General features: G+C 37.0%; 1 protein-coding gene across 1 annotated transcript in view; it reads right to left on the reverse strand.

Moving 5' to 3' along the window:
- The window catches only part of LOC139945621 (uncharacterized), a 56,997-nt gene that overhangs the window by 41,138 nt on the left and 1,461 nt on the right, over positions 1-14,398 (reverse strand). The gene's annotated exons all lie outside the window — the stretch shown is intronic.

Consider the following 14,398-nt stretch of genomic DNA (forward strand, 5'->3'; position numbering starts at 1 on the left):
GGGGTTAGCAATAGCTTTTTAGTGGCTGGTCTGCAGGACCAGTTGGGTTGTCATTTCACTAGTCCATCACCTTTCTTACTGGTTCATAATTCAAACAAAAATAGGGTTAATTTTCAACAGTGTCCTCTGGCATTTTAACTGGCAGCATATTGGCCAGTACACCACTGTTAAAAGGAAGACTGATGACTGTAGTTGTTTATTGGTACAGATGGTAAAATCATTTGGAATGTGTCATGGAAAAGCAAGCTTTATGAAGCATGAAGTCACCTTATATTCCTGGTGCAAGGTATTATTTCTCATAAGATGTGTATTACATGTACTATAATTAATATTGCGTGTGAGAGACCAAGAATATTCTGTGAATTTATTATTTTCTGAGTGTAAAACATATGGAAACCTACCACTAGCTTAAAGGCAAGGTATACTTTCGGTATTTGTCAAAGACCAGTATCCTCACTTGGTGTTTACATCCCATGCATAAAATAGCAAACCTGTGAAGAAAATAATGTGTGTGCTTTCAGAAAGGAATAAAAGACTTCTGGCTAGAAGACCTCAAATTCTAAACTTGAGGTCTCGAAATCAAATTTGTGGAAATTCACTTCTTTCTTGAAAACTATGTCACTTCAGAGGGAGCTATTTCGCACATAATGTTTTATACTACAGTATCAACCTCTCCCCTTTACTAGTAATCAAGAAAGGTTTTATGATAATTATTATTTTGACAATTACCAATAGTGTCCACTGCCTTTAACCCCAGTGTTTCTGGTTCACATGGCAAGCACTCTTGTTTACAAGTTTCCTCAGGCTTGCAAGCTACAGTCATTAAGCTCATATTCGAGCCATCCTTGGTTTCATTACCAGAAATATAAAATGATAATAAAAACATCAACTACAAAGTAAATCAGGCCTGCTCATGTATCATTTTGCAAAATCTTGATACGCAGCAGGTACTCCTCAGCCCTTCACTTTTTATACAAAATCTTCAGTACCCACTTGTTAAAGTATACCTTCATAGAAAACCAAATGCCATAAACCGTCATAAACCTGAGCAGTTTAATCCGAGTCCAACAAATTACTCCTGGACTAAGTAAATTAACGTTCTGAACATTCATATATCAATATTTTTTAATGAGATTACAAATACGCGTACACCAAGGGTAGAGACTGTCCACGATGATGACGACTCCGCGAGCCGAGGCAAGTCCCAGCTCTGTCAAATACATTAACGAAGCTTCATCGAATCTTTTGTGTAAGGGTATTAAACTGAACACACTCAAGCAAAATTCTTCGTCGATGATGTAGCAAAATTAACGGGGAAAGGAATCTTTGCCTGGTTGCAAACCTGTGAGTGATCTCAGAGCTCACTGTTACACACTCTGCACGGGGCTCAATTGACATTCAGATTTTACGCTAGATGCAGATTTTTTTTTCCAGTTCATTTACAAAATGTCAAATGTATTTGTCGTTTCTCTAGGTACGACGATTCTTTTTAACAATGTCTGGGCGACATCTCTGGTTTAACTCCCATATTACAGGAGGGGGACTAGTTTATATTGTTTACATTTCACATTTAAAATGTTGATTTTGTTAAAATTTATCTGAGTAGCATTGATCTATTAAGTAGTGGAAAGAGCCTACGGGCAATTCCATGATGAATCACATTTCATTGACTACATTTACAAACCAAATGACTTTTCCCAAATGATTTTTGTGATTGAAAGGCTGAAATTAGTAATTGAAAAAAAAAAAAAGGAAAAATGGCAAGGCCACACAGTTTTGAGAATGGGAAAGAGGACTCTTGAGGGTGCTATTGCTTATGGAGGGGGGGGGGGTCATCAGTTGAAAACAAAATTAACTGAAACTTCAGGTGACTTAAAATATTGCGGTTGCCCATTTGGCCTGACTGTATTTCAGCATTTACAGTGACAAAAAATAGCCTACATTGTATGACTCAACCTAAAAACTGCTCCCTACTTTGGGAAATTGTGAAACAATCTGACTGATAGTTTTAAATTTGTCTATAGCACAGTGTTTAAGCTTGTGGTTTTTGTTAAGGTTTACGTGAACGATTCCATTGTTTTGATTTTTTTAATTTTTTAATTTTTATAAATTCTTTCTGAGTACAGATAATTCAATAAACAACATTTTCTGAGTGTTGTTCTCGAACTAGTAATCAGGGTTATAATCCTCTTGCACAAGCAAGCGTTTCGGGCCGGTATGCGCTATTTGCATTCAGGCAAATTTCGGCCAGAATTAAAAAGAAAATTTTTTTTTATTTATTATTACTTTTATAGTTATTTAATTTGAATTATTTTTATTTTACAAAAACATCAAAAGCACCATAAAGAAAAAGCTTCATATTACACGGTTTAGGGCTTTTTAACACCAAGAAAAACACCAAGTAGAAAACATTCTGAGACCCTGGTTTCAATTCAGCGTGCTTCGGCCAAACATCCAAAATATTTTGTCTAAAATATCCCCTTTCCAGTGTTGAAGAAAACCTGGAGAGAACCCAGCATGCACATCTGAAATTTAATCTGATATTAATTCATGGTCACTAACATTATTCAAATGAATAAAACTGTAAAATCTTATTATTATCCAAGATGGCCGTCTGATGTGTCATTTGAACCAATATTAAAGCCATTATACACTTTCGGTAAACAGTATTGTCCAAGTCCCACACTTCGTGTATCACAACTTATATATAAAATAACAATCCTGTGGAAATTTAGGCTCAATCGGACGTCGGAGTCGGGAGAAAATAACGGGAAAATCCACTCCTGTTTTTGCGTTTCACCGTGTCATGACATGTGTTTATAACAAATCCGTAATTCTCGTTAACGAGAATTTATATTGTTTTACTGTTTTCTCAAAAAGTAAAGCATTTCATGGACTAATATTTCAAGAGAAGTCTTTCACCATTACCTTCTGTAAACCCTGTAAATTATTTGTAAATCTGTGAACTTTTTTTTTTTTTTTCTGTACCGAAAGGGTCTAATGGCTTTAAGGTGATCCACTTGACGGAAATAATAACACAAATTTCCCTGATTATAGGAATTGACCTCCATTTCTAGTGCAGCCTGGGAAGGGACACAAAATAGAGACATTGTAATAACCCATCAGCTCCACGCATGAACATATTCCCTCTATTATCTGTGTGCATGTATTCCTCAATCAATTGGCCTCCTGCTATCTAAATGTAGGCCACATCAACTAAAAGAATTGTTATATATATTTATATAAGAAAACAATGCTTAGTGTTTTAAGTGAATTTAAATCAATTGTAGAAGGAGGGGATGGGGATAAAACAGGAATGACTGAAAAGATTGGACTTGCATGGCTGAAGTCAATTCCAGCAAGTTGATAATATTTTGTGACTAACATGTACAAACATTTAATGACAAAAGACGACATACAAAGTCTCATCTGGCCAATGGTGCCCACCAAAAATATATGATCACTGTAAATGACCTACAAAATAAAATTTCCATCTGGCATAAAAACAAGATCACAGAAAATGACAAACAAAATAAAAATCTCATCTGGCTATGGTATCGTTGCACGATGTGCGTACCCCCAAAAAACCATGATCTCTGCAAATGACCAACAAAATAAAATTATCATCTGGATCTGGCCATGGTACAGTTTGCGCCAACATTAAAAACAAGATCACAGAAAATGACCAACAAAATGAAAATCTCATCTGGCCACGGTTTGGTTGCATGATGTGCCTACCCCCAAAAACCATGATCTCTGCAAATTACCAACAAAATAAAATTATCATCTGGATCTGGCCATGGTACAGTTTGCGCCAACATTAAAAACAAGATCACAGAAAATGACCAACAAAATGAAAATCTCATCTGGCCACGGTTTGGTTGCTGGATGCGTTAACATTACAACCAAGCATGTGCTAGTGATAGAAAATATGGGGTTGGAATTCCTCTCACAATGCTCCACATAATGTGACGATCCTTGCGGAGAACTGAGTACAGCAGACTTTTAGGCTTGTAATTTTATAATTTTGACCCCATAGCAATGGTTAGGTTATCAGCGGACTAGCTTGAGGGCTTGGCCCAATATCATAGAGCTGCTTAAAGCAAAAAGAAATGCTTTTAAAAGCACGAAAATAGCTTGCTTATTACTTAGCATAACAATTGAGTGTAGTCTTGGTCTGGTAATCTAATGTTGCAAAACAAGGATTTTTTTGCTTATAAAAAGCAAAATTTTGTGCTTAAAGGGAAGGTACACAATTGGTAATTGTCAAAGACCAGTGTCCTCACTTGGTGTATCCCATCATAAGCATAAAATAACAAGCCTGTGAAAATTAGGGCTCAATTAGTCATCGAAGTTGCGAGAAAATGATGAAAGAAAAAAAACCTTGTTGGACGAATTTGTGTGCTTTCAGATAGAAATAAAATACTTCTAGCTAGAAGTCTTTTATTATTTAAGTGGGAAATTACCTCTTTCTCAAAAACTTTGTTACGTCAGAGGGAATCGTTTCCCACAATGTTTTATCAACAGCTCTCCAATGCTCGTTACCAAGTCAGTTTTTAAGTTTATATTTGTCTAAGCTTAGTTTAGCTTTTAGTTCACCACATACATTTGTAAGATTTAACGTAAGAATAATATTAATCTTTTTTATTTCTTAAAATTTTAGTCACCATTGCAGGCACTGAGTAAACTGACGAGTAAGAAGTCTAATCATACAGATTCAAACAGGCCATGAATTTCATCTTTGAGAGAGCAAGGCCATTTTTAGTTTGCAAAGGGCACTTCCATTGTATAATCTTAAAGTCTAAGTGAAAGTTTTGAAGGGACATCAAGGCCCAGGGCCTGCAGTCCACTGTAAAATTCAATACTAAAATATTGATTTTTATCAATAAAATATAAAGATTTTGAAAGTCACACATTTCAACCATACAGACATCTCAGACCATAAACTATTTGGCATAATTTTTTTTATATTGTGTGGTGGCAGGTCAAGATGTGAAATACAGGAGTGACAGAGTGCCCCTTTAATGTTGGCAGTCCATGTTTGATTTAAAACAGGAAATCAATGTTCTCCTGTCATGTCATGTATGATAATGCTTGGCATTTCATCATTTTCTCCAACAATCAAACTCACTCAACTTAAAGGGATGGAACCTCAGGTTTTATTCACAGGATACTTCATGGAGGCAACGAAGGTGATTGTTTTGATGCCCCCTGGTGCCCTTAAAATGCTCCAGTAGAAATTTTAGGGTGCCCTTTACAAAGGAAAAAGTGCCATGATGCCCTTGCCCTTTCAAAAACAAAGTATACAGGCCTGTATTCCGCCAGCATATAATTCCAATCTTAAAGGCAGTGGACACTATTGGTAATTACTCAAAATAATTATTAGCATTAAACCTCACTTGGTACAGAGTAATTGGGAGAGGTTGGTAGTATAAAACATTGTGAGAAACGGCTCCCTCTGAAGTGGAGTAGTTTGAGAGAAAGAAGTAACCAGAAGTAATTTTCCACGAATTTGATTTCGAGACCTCAAGTTTAGAACTTGAGGTCTCGAAATCAACCATCTAAACGCACACAACTTTGTGTGACTAGGGTGTTTTCTTCTTTCATTATTATCTCGCAACTTTGATGACCGATTGTGCTCAGGTTTGTTATTTTATGCATATATGTTGAGATACACCAACTGTGAAGGCTAGTCTTTGACAATTACCAATAGTGTCCACTGCCTCTAAGGGATGTGAAGGCTAAAAAGTGGTCAGTTCATTGGAATATTAAAGTTAGGGTCACACATTTGTTTTTTTGTATCAATGTAATAGCCAGTTTGTCAATAAAGATACAGTATAAAGTAATCTATGAAAGCTTCAGCTGAATGGCCTACAGCTTTTCTTCCTAGTTGGGAAAACAGCAAAAACTGTCACAGTACATCAAGAATCCACACAATTAGCAAGGTGACAGCGGGTACCAAACCCATCTTCGGCTGCATCATTCAAAAACAAACACTAAGCTTAACGGACACCAGGGAAATTTGAATCTCCAAAACTCGCCTTAATCAAGTTTTTCAACATGTGCTTTGATTGTTTCATAATCATTGGGGCGTTTCAGACAAAATAGTTCCAAAGGATCTGGGCCCAATTTCATGGCTCACCTTACTGTAAGCACAGAATTGCGCTTACGGAAGCAGGGCATTCTGTGCTTACAGCAAGCGTATTTCACAGGTTAGCGGCGAATTTTGGCTTACTGCACATGCGTACTCCCAAGTTACTAGGCAATATACGCTTACAAGGCTAGCGCAGAAATTTGGCGCTTGCACGTAAGCTGCGAATCGAGATCGTAAGCACAGAATTTGGCGGTAAGCAGAGCCATGAAATTGGGCCCTGGTTACTACAACGTACCAGTACCATAACTATCTTTTAACAAGTAGGCCCTGAGCCAGAAAGAAATTAAACAATTTTGAAAATTTTGCCCCACCTCCATGTAAGTTTTGTATCTTGAAACTTATTATTTTGAACAGTTTAATAATATTTGTAACTTTAGACGTTTGTTGCAATTTGGAGTATGTTAGATTGTTTGGGATGATTTCTGAAATTTATCAAATACAAGTTCTGAACGCAAGTACGTCATCACAATGTTGTTGTTGTCATTATCTCGGTAAAACAACAAAAACACAATGTTGGATATTGTTTGTGATGATTTCTAAAATTTATCAAATACAAGTTCTGAACGCACACACATCACGTTGTTGTTGTTGTTGTTGAACACTGCCATTATCTCGGTAAAACAACAATCTGCCCTCTTGAACCGGAAAACAGCAGCAGATCTACCTCCAATAAATTGCATGATAAACAGACTGATGATCACTTTCCTGCATGCTTTACACATAGACTATTCTCTCGTTTTATTTATGTACTTCCATGTAGTAAAGCCTAGTCCAAAAAGGTCAGCTTTAAGGCAGTGTCCAAAATGGTGGCTACAGCTAGGAATAGATTTCCGAGCTTTCTCCAGAAGACGATCAGAGCATACTGATCGAAACGTTGAGTTAAAACCATGGTTCTTTTCAGAACCACCCCAACTCATTAGAGATAGTCATTACATGGTGTTACCGCAAACCTTTCTATATCGTATTTCCACCATGCAAAGTTTCAAATCCTACCCGTGGGTCATCATGTGTTAAAGTACAGGACACCATTAGCAACTCTCTTAGCAACAGCCGTACATGTGTAGCCATAGCTGATGTAGCCACCAATTTGGATATACGGCTTGCATGTCAAGCCATAGGGATCAGAGTTCTTTGATTGTGAATGCATCACTTTAAAAAAAAAAAAAATTCAATTTAAAGCCACATAAATAACTCAGGCCTGAATGCTTAATTGTTGCAAGGGCATGGGCACCAAGGCATTTTCTCCTTCAGTAAAGGGCACCCTATGAGGAAATTGTAAATTTCTACTGAGTAATTTCAATGACACCAAGGCACCAATGACCAGGGGGCATGGAGGCAATCGCCTCCATTGCCTCCGTGAAGTATCAGGCCTGATAACTAAATAAAAGAATAACTATAAATAAATAATTAATGAAACACTTTTGACGTGTGGCAATCAATTTAATGAGCGAGGTTGGAACGAAAACACAGTGTGTTAGACGTACGTATTGCTCTCAGTGATTACTATAAAATAGACTGTTAAATCAGTGGGTGTCTGCAAGTGTCTCAATTAGTTATGTGATTGTCCATTAGTCTCTGAGGTGGCGTGACAATGATTGGCAATGACAAATGATAAGCAATCTACAAAAATACAGCTTCGTAGAAATCCTGCCTGGATTTAAAACGTGGAGTCTGCGCTAATTAATTTAAGGTACCATTGGGGGTAGTTGTTTAAAGTGTATGGATTATAACTGTAAGGTGAAACTTCTAAACGAGCTTAATAAATATAAATCGGGGCCCAATTTCATGGCTCTGCTTACCGTAAGCAAAGAATCAGTGCTTGTGGAAGCAGGGAATTCTGTGCTTACAGCAAGCGTATTTCATGGGTTAGCGGGAATTTGTCTTGTGCACGTGCATACTCCACGCTGCTAGGCATTCTACGCTTACACAGCTACATGTAGCGCAGAAATTTGGCACAACACGTAAGTGGAGAATGGTAATCGTACATAATCATAATATAATAATATTGAAGTCTTATAAAGCGCACGTATCTACCAAACAAGGTACTCAAGGCGCTGAGTATATACAAACTTTCAGAAAGATGTTATTGAAGTGAGACCCAACGCGCTCACCGTATAAGGGTTTACAAGGTGCTACGGCGCATACAGCAGCCACAGCCAGGGACATCAGGGCGAACCCCTTCTCTATTTGATAAGCGCACTGGGTTCTTTTACATGCCTTTTTACACAACACATGGGACCAACGGCTTTCTGTCCCATCCGAAGGACGAAGCAATGGATAAGTGTCTTGCTTTTAAAAGGACACAAGTGTCATGGCTGGGGATTCGAACCCACACTCTGCTGATCAGAAACACCAGAGTTTGAATTCAGTGCTCTTAACCACTCGGCCACGACTTTTCCAAATGTAATTGCAGTACATGTAAGTGCAGAATTCGTCAGTAAGCAGAGTCATGAAATTGTGCCCTTATAATGTAATCGTTCAAGCTAAAAAAACTTACACGAAGGGCCAGAACGAGAGTGTTTATCTTTGAACAACCAAAATTATTTTTATATCTCACAACAGGTACTAACATGTAGTCATTGAAAACTCACTTAAAAGGGATAAATTCTTGGGTAATGTCCACAATTAAGAATATAACAAATATGCAAATTATGTAAATGAGTCAGTGTACCAAATATGCAAATGAGTCAGTGTACACAGTTTCGCTGTACATGTACGTCATATCACATTAAATATCATGACAAATTATGAATCATCACTAATCAAGACCCTGGGAATAGTTGTTACAGAATTTCGTGGAAGTTTCATTATTGAAGTTTGTCAAAAAATTAGCTAAACCTATCATCAGCTACATGCATTCTATCCACAAGATGTGTTTGACAAATTTCAGAATACAATGTTTATGGGATTCGAACTCCCTCTAGCCACCGGGCTATATGTAGCTCAGTGGTCTAGTGGTAAGACACTGCTCTATAGCAAAAGGTTGTGAGCTCGAATCCCATCAGAGTGATTTACCAGTGGATTTTTTTTCACAGAACACGGGGAAGTACTGAGTATAATAATCATCAGTGTTGGGTAAAAAAAAGAAGTCTTTTTATTCAGGAATTTTTTTTAAAATTGTAATAATTTTAAATGGAAACAAAAATAATTTTACTTTTTGCTTGCTAGCAAAGCCAAATTGACTTCCAGCAAACAGTAAACTTAGCTGGTTATCAATGTTTTAACTTCCATTAAATGAATGTTAAATTCTTCGCTGGTATCCTGGGTGATTGCTTTGACTGAAATCCAAGATATTTATGATTGATTGATTGACACGAAACATAAATTGTCAAGGGAGTGAGTATGGCAATAAAAGAAAAGAAATAATGAATACTACGGTTTCAAATTTCATGATTTATAAGCCAATACGTTACATACACTCATAAAAATCAAACTTCTAGTCTCCAACATCAACACATAACTAAGTCAGAACATGTTTTGATAAATCAAATACAACCACAGACAAAACCTGTTTACAAAGATGGTACCCTTCTTAAATCAGTCCCACCAATCCCTAATTTACAAACACATCCCTGTATTTTTCCAGGTAAAAATTGTTGTTTTCCCCACTAAAATTTCCATTTATCATCCCAAAGGTCAATTTTAAGTAAATTCACAATAACAAGTCCAGTGGCGAGCATTATTATGCAGTGGTATGCAGGACAGCACTAACACACACATCTTATGTTACAGTCTCGCTGTGTTCAGAATACCAACACTCAATAGTCTACCATGCAACATTCACTCCAGACCACCAAATAAAATTAGCGCAAAAATGCCGGATTTATTTGTGTATTTTATTTGCTAATGTGTCAGGGAGAGGTGAATATTTTTCCTGTGGACAGACAGTGTGGGGAATTAACCTTGTAAAGCAGAAAGGCCAAATCCTCCCGACCAACGAAGATCTATAAATAGCTAGTCTAATAAAGTGAGTGATGTCATTGAGGAGTCCAGCGATACGCATGTATAAAAGCACATCAGATGTACGTAGTTGACGTCATTGACGTACAAAAAAATGGATTTAGTTCACAGGCTGGGTTAGAATGGCACTATCCTGTTTGGTGTTTTTGTCTCCAAATGAAAAACTGGCTCTCATGGGGATGGGTGATATTCAGACTTAAAATAGGCAAAGCTTGTTGAGTTAGACTTGAAAAAACATGAGTCCTTTGGATGGACTGGGATACTGGAATGGGGGAGGGCCGAGTTGGAGAGAGGGGGGGGGCACACACACAAAGAGGTTCCTTAGATTTGTGTGAGGAATAAGAGCATTTCTTTCTTGTCCTGACACTCAGTTGAAATATGTTCACACCCGACTCTGGAAAGACCTCAGAGTCACTGATTAGGAAAACAACAAACATGATCATGATCATCTCACAAATTTGTCAATGCTTGACAAATCTTTAAAAGCAATCATTCTCAATTTTTACACAATTACCACAACTTTTAATAACTTAACACACGACACCCCTTAAAAAGCTTAGAATTTAGATTTCCTTTTTTTACATTACAATTTATCACTTGATATTTAACAATGGTTTTGCTGCCTAGAACTGTTTAATAAGTATTTTCATTCAGTAAATATATTGATTTATCTATTGTTTGGATTTCATTCATAAATTTCAACGTGCGACAACAAAAGGCTTTTAGTGTCAATAGACTGTTCACGTCAGGTTTGCAATAAATTAAATTAATGAATGGCATGGTGGATTATACGCAAGCATTTATAAAAGCATTTTGTAGGGGTATTCTATGACAATTAATTGCAGAGCATCGACGTTAAATCAATTTATCTCTGAAGTCTCTGGGACACCATTGATGAGGGTACGTGGATCAGATAAAAGGAAATGGTTTTAATCCAAACTAGATTGTGATTAGTTACGACGAGAAGATCATAATCAGGGAAGCAGTGTATAGAAACCTTAGCTCAGACATTAACGTGATCAAGGTCACATTAAAACATTCCAACAGTTGTAGAGTATGGCTGTTGGAAACGACCCTCATAAGTTCTTCATTTGTACATATCCTAAAAATGTGACAGAATTTACGATATGTTTATTTTGTTTAAAGGGTTTCTAATTTTGATTACCACGGTTGAAAGAATATATCCATTCCATGGTATCATTTGTATTTTGTATTTTCTTGTAAAAAATTTCATATACATACATGTAGATGGCCCTTTCAACAATCTGGGTTTAATTTTACAGGAACTGTTTAAAAGCACAAAAAGTAGCATATTTATCACAAAAATATTTTTGCTACCCAGAAAGAAAGAAAAATACCGTCCAAAATACCATACCCCGTTTACCACTGGATAATCCTGTTTATTTTTACTAATAGCAAACGATGTCAAGCAGTAAGCATTGTCTTCTATTAAAAGCTGCTTTACGACATTGGGCCCAGGCAGGTGGACCTAGGGAGTGAATATTGGCTGTTTAAGTGAAAAACAACAAACCAGGTATTACTTTTAAAATGTAATCCTCAGATGCAAAGTAGCGGGCATTCAAATTCTAAGCAGTCTGTTATGGAAACCTACACTACACATGCCTCTGGCTTACCCCAAAGTCTTGCATTAAAATAACATCAAGCCAGGAGCTCGGTAGTATGCTAATGTCAATATCTTAGAAATAGGCACAATTATACTTTGAGAAGACAATTTCTTTGGAAGAATAACATTATGGCCTTTTTATTTGTTTACAATAAACCAGTCAGTAAATCATTATCATGAAATGGATGAAAGTGATTGAAATAGAAGGTAAACATGTAGATTTATTTTATATATATTTTTTAATGTAAACATGAGTCTATTATTTTTTCTTTACACCTGAGATTAAATATTCTTCTTCTTCTTAGCAATTGCTACAATGTCTTATATGTAGACTTTGAAAGTCCCAATTTGGAGGCAGTTTCGGTCTGAAACTTCTTTGACCACGCCAGTTTTTTTAATAATCTTTGTAAATCTTGTTTTTTAATATTGGTGTATTATATTTGATTGTTTTCTTGTATTTTTAACTCTTTGAAATTTGTATACTTTTTATCTCTTTGTGATTTTACTGCAATTCAGCCTTTGGCTGCGATGGTCTTATTTTTAATAAACCATTTCAAATCATAAATGTAAATTGGTTCATCTGAACAGTGAACACTGGACATTTCATTCAACGACTAATGAGCATTGCGGAAAGATATTAACATTCCACTTCCATAACATGGAATTTTAGGCTTTCCCATAAATTATTTCTGTTATAGTTCAATCTTGTCTTAGAAGAAGTGTTGGCTCTGAATAGAGACGGTTGAGATAGATTTGGCACTCTTGTGTGCTTAGTTTGTCAGCAGGAGTGATCAGGTCTGTATGCTTCTATCAGGCGTCGCTTTTGAAAGGACACGGGCACCAAGGCATTTTCTCCTTGGTAAAGGGCACCCTATGAGGAAATGGTAAACATCTACTGGAACATTTCAAGGGCACCAAGGCAATGACCAGGGGGCATGCATGGAGGCAATCGCCTTCTGTTCCGTGAAGTATCAGGCCTGTCTAATTGTGTACATGTGCCGACAAGGTTTCAGCCAGGATTTTGTAAAAGGATGTTCAAATTTGCTGGAAATTTAAAAACTGGGTGTCCAAATTGTTCAATGTGATTGACAGGTAAAACAGGGTGTCCACATTTAAAAGAAGGTGTCCAAATGTTATTTATAAATAACATAATGACAGCTAAAAATAGGGTGTCCAACATTAAACCAGGGTGGCGAAACAACACCAAGACACCCTCTGGCTAACACTAATAAATGTACATGTGCAACTTCTACACTAGCTGCATCTTTTGATCACATTACAGTAGGTCGACAGTTCATTTATTTTGAAAAAGTAGCACTTTCATTTGGAAATCTTAAAGTCTATGGGAAACATCTGTGAGGGCACCAAGGCCAAAAGCAGGGGCAACTAACAGAGGTCATTGCCCCACTGTAATTTCATGCCCGATACTTTGTTCTTGTTTGTAATGGTACTTACTGTATATGACAGTTTTTCCATAGGCCCAGTGCATTCATGCATGTATGCTTTGAAGATTGCCATGTCTGGCCCAGTGATTAACTAATTGGACTTCTACAAGTTTTTGCTCTAAGGATTTTGGAGGGTTTAGGTAAAAAAGCCACCTCTTACACAAGTCTACATGAGTTTCCTTCATTGAAGGAAGTGTAAACTTGTATCAGAGCATTTCAAGGGGCACCAAGGCAGTGACCCAGTTCATATAGAGGCAACAAGGTTTGAGTCAGTATTTGGTAAAAGGGCGTTCGAATTTGCTGGAAACTTAAAAACTGGGTGTCCCAATAGTTAACTTTCAATGTAAATGACATATAAAACAGGGTGTCCAAAAGACACCCAGTAACCCAGACACCCAGTGACACAGACCATCACAGACACTCCTCTGGCTAACACTGTGGTATGCCAAAACATCACTCAGCACACCTGTGTCTGCAAATCTACAAAAGGTATTTTTGTTATTATATGACATAAGATGTAAAACAGACCGATGCATGTTGACCTCTGGTGTTCCTTCCTTGTTGACCCCACAAGGTCACCCTTGGACTATCCCAAGGTGACCCCTGACCCTGATAGTAGGGTCAAACTCTACTGCAACCTGAAACGAAATACATCAAAAACAAACATGAGCTAGCCAACCCTGGAGTGTAAAACTGGCCCTTTGAACCAACATTTTCTTGGGGTATTTTTACCCCTGACTGTGACCACATTTCATAACTTAACAAACCTTTTTGAACAATTTAGAAATTAGCATTTGGGCAGATATCTCGTTTTGATTTGAGAGAACAATTTCTTGTGTACAATTTTGAGGGGGTTACCCACCTCCCCCACTTTTTATTTTTTGAAGTGTGTTTTGAAGGTCCCTGAAAATACCGAAGATGAAACTGAGAAATGTTGTCTGTGACTTAAGATGACCACACCCCTTTTAAAACCAATTCACCAACGATCGTAATGTGTTTTTAAATCTACTTTTTTGGTGAGTTTTGTGCATGTTACTCACGAATTGGGTTGGAATCAGTGAACTTCATCACTTCATGAAATTTGTGCGAGACAGTTTTTACATGTCCTTCAAACCCACACAAGATTTCTATGTCAATGTCAACTGTCCAATGCATGTAAATTTGACTTCCCCAATCTTTAAATGTCCACCCTATAAAATATTGACCTCTGGTACT

This window comes from Asterias amurensis, chromosome 12 (assembly GCF_032118995.1).
Source record: "Asterias amurensis chromosome 12, ASM3211899v1".
Classification (NCBI taxonomy): domain Eukaryota; kingdom Metazoa; phylum Echinodermata; class Asteroidea; order Forcipulatida; family Asteriidae; genus Asterias; species Asterias amurensis.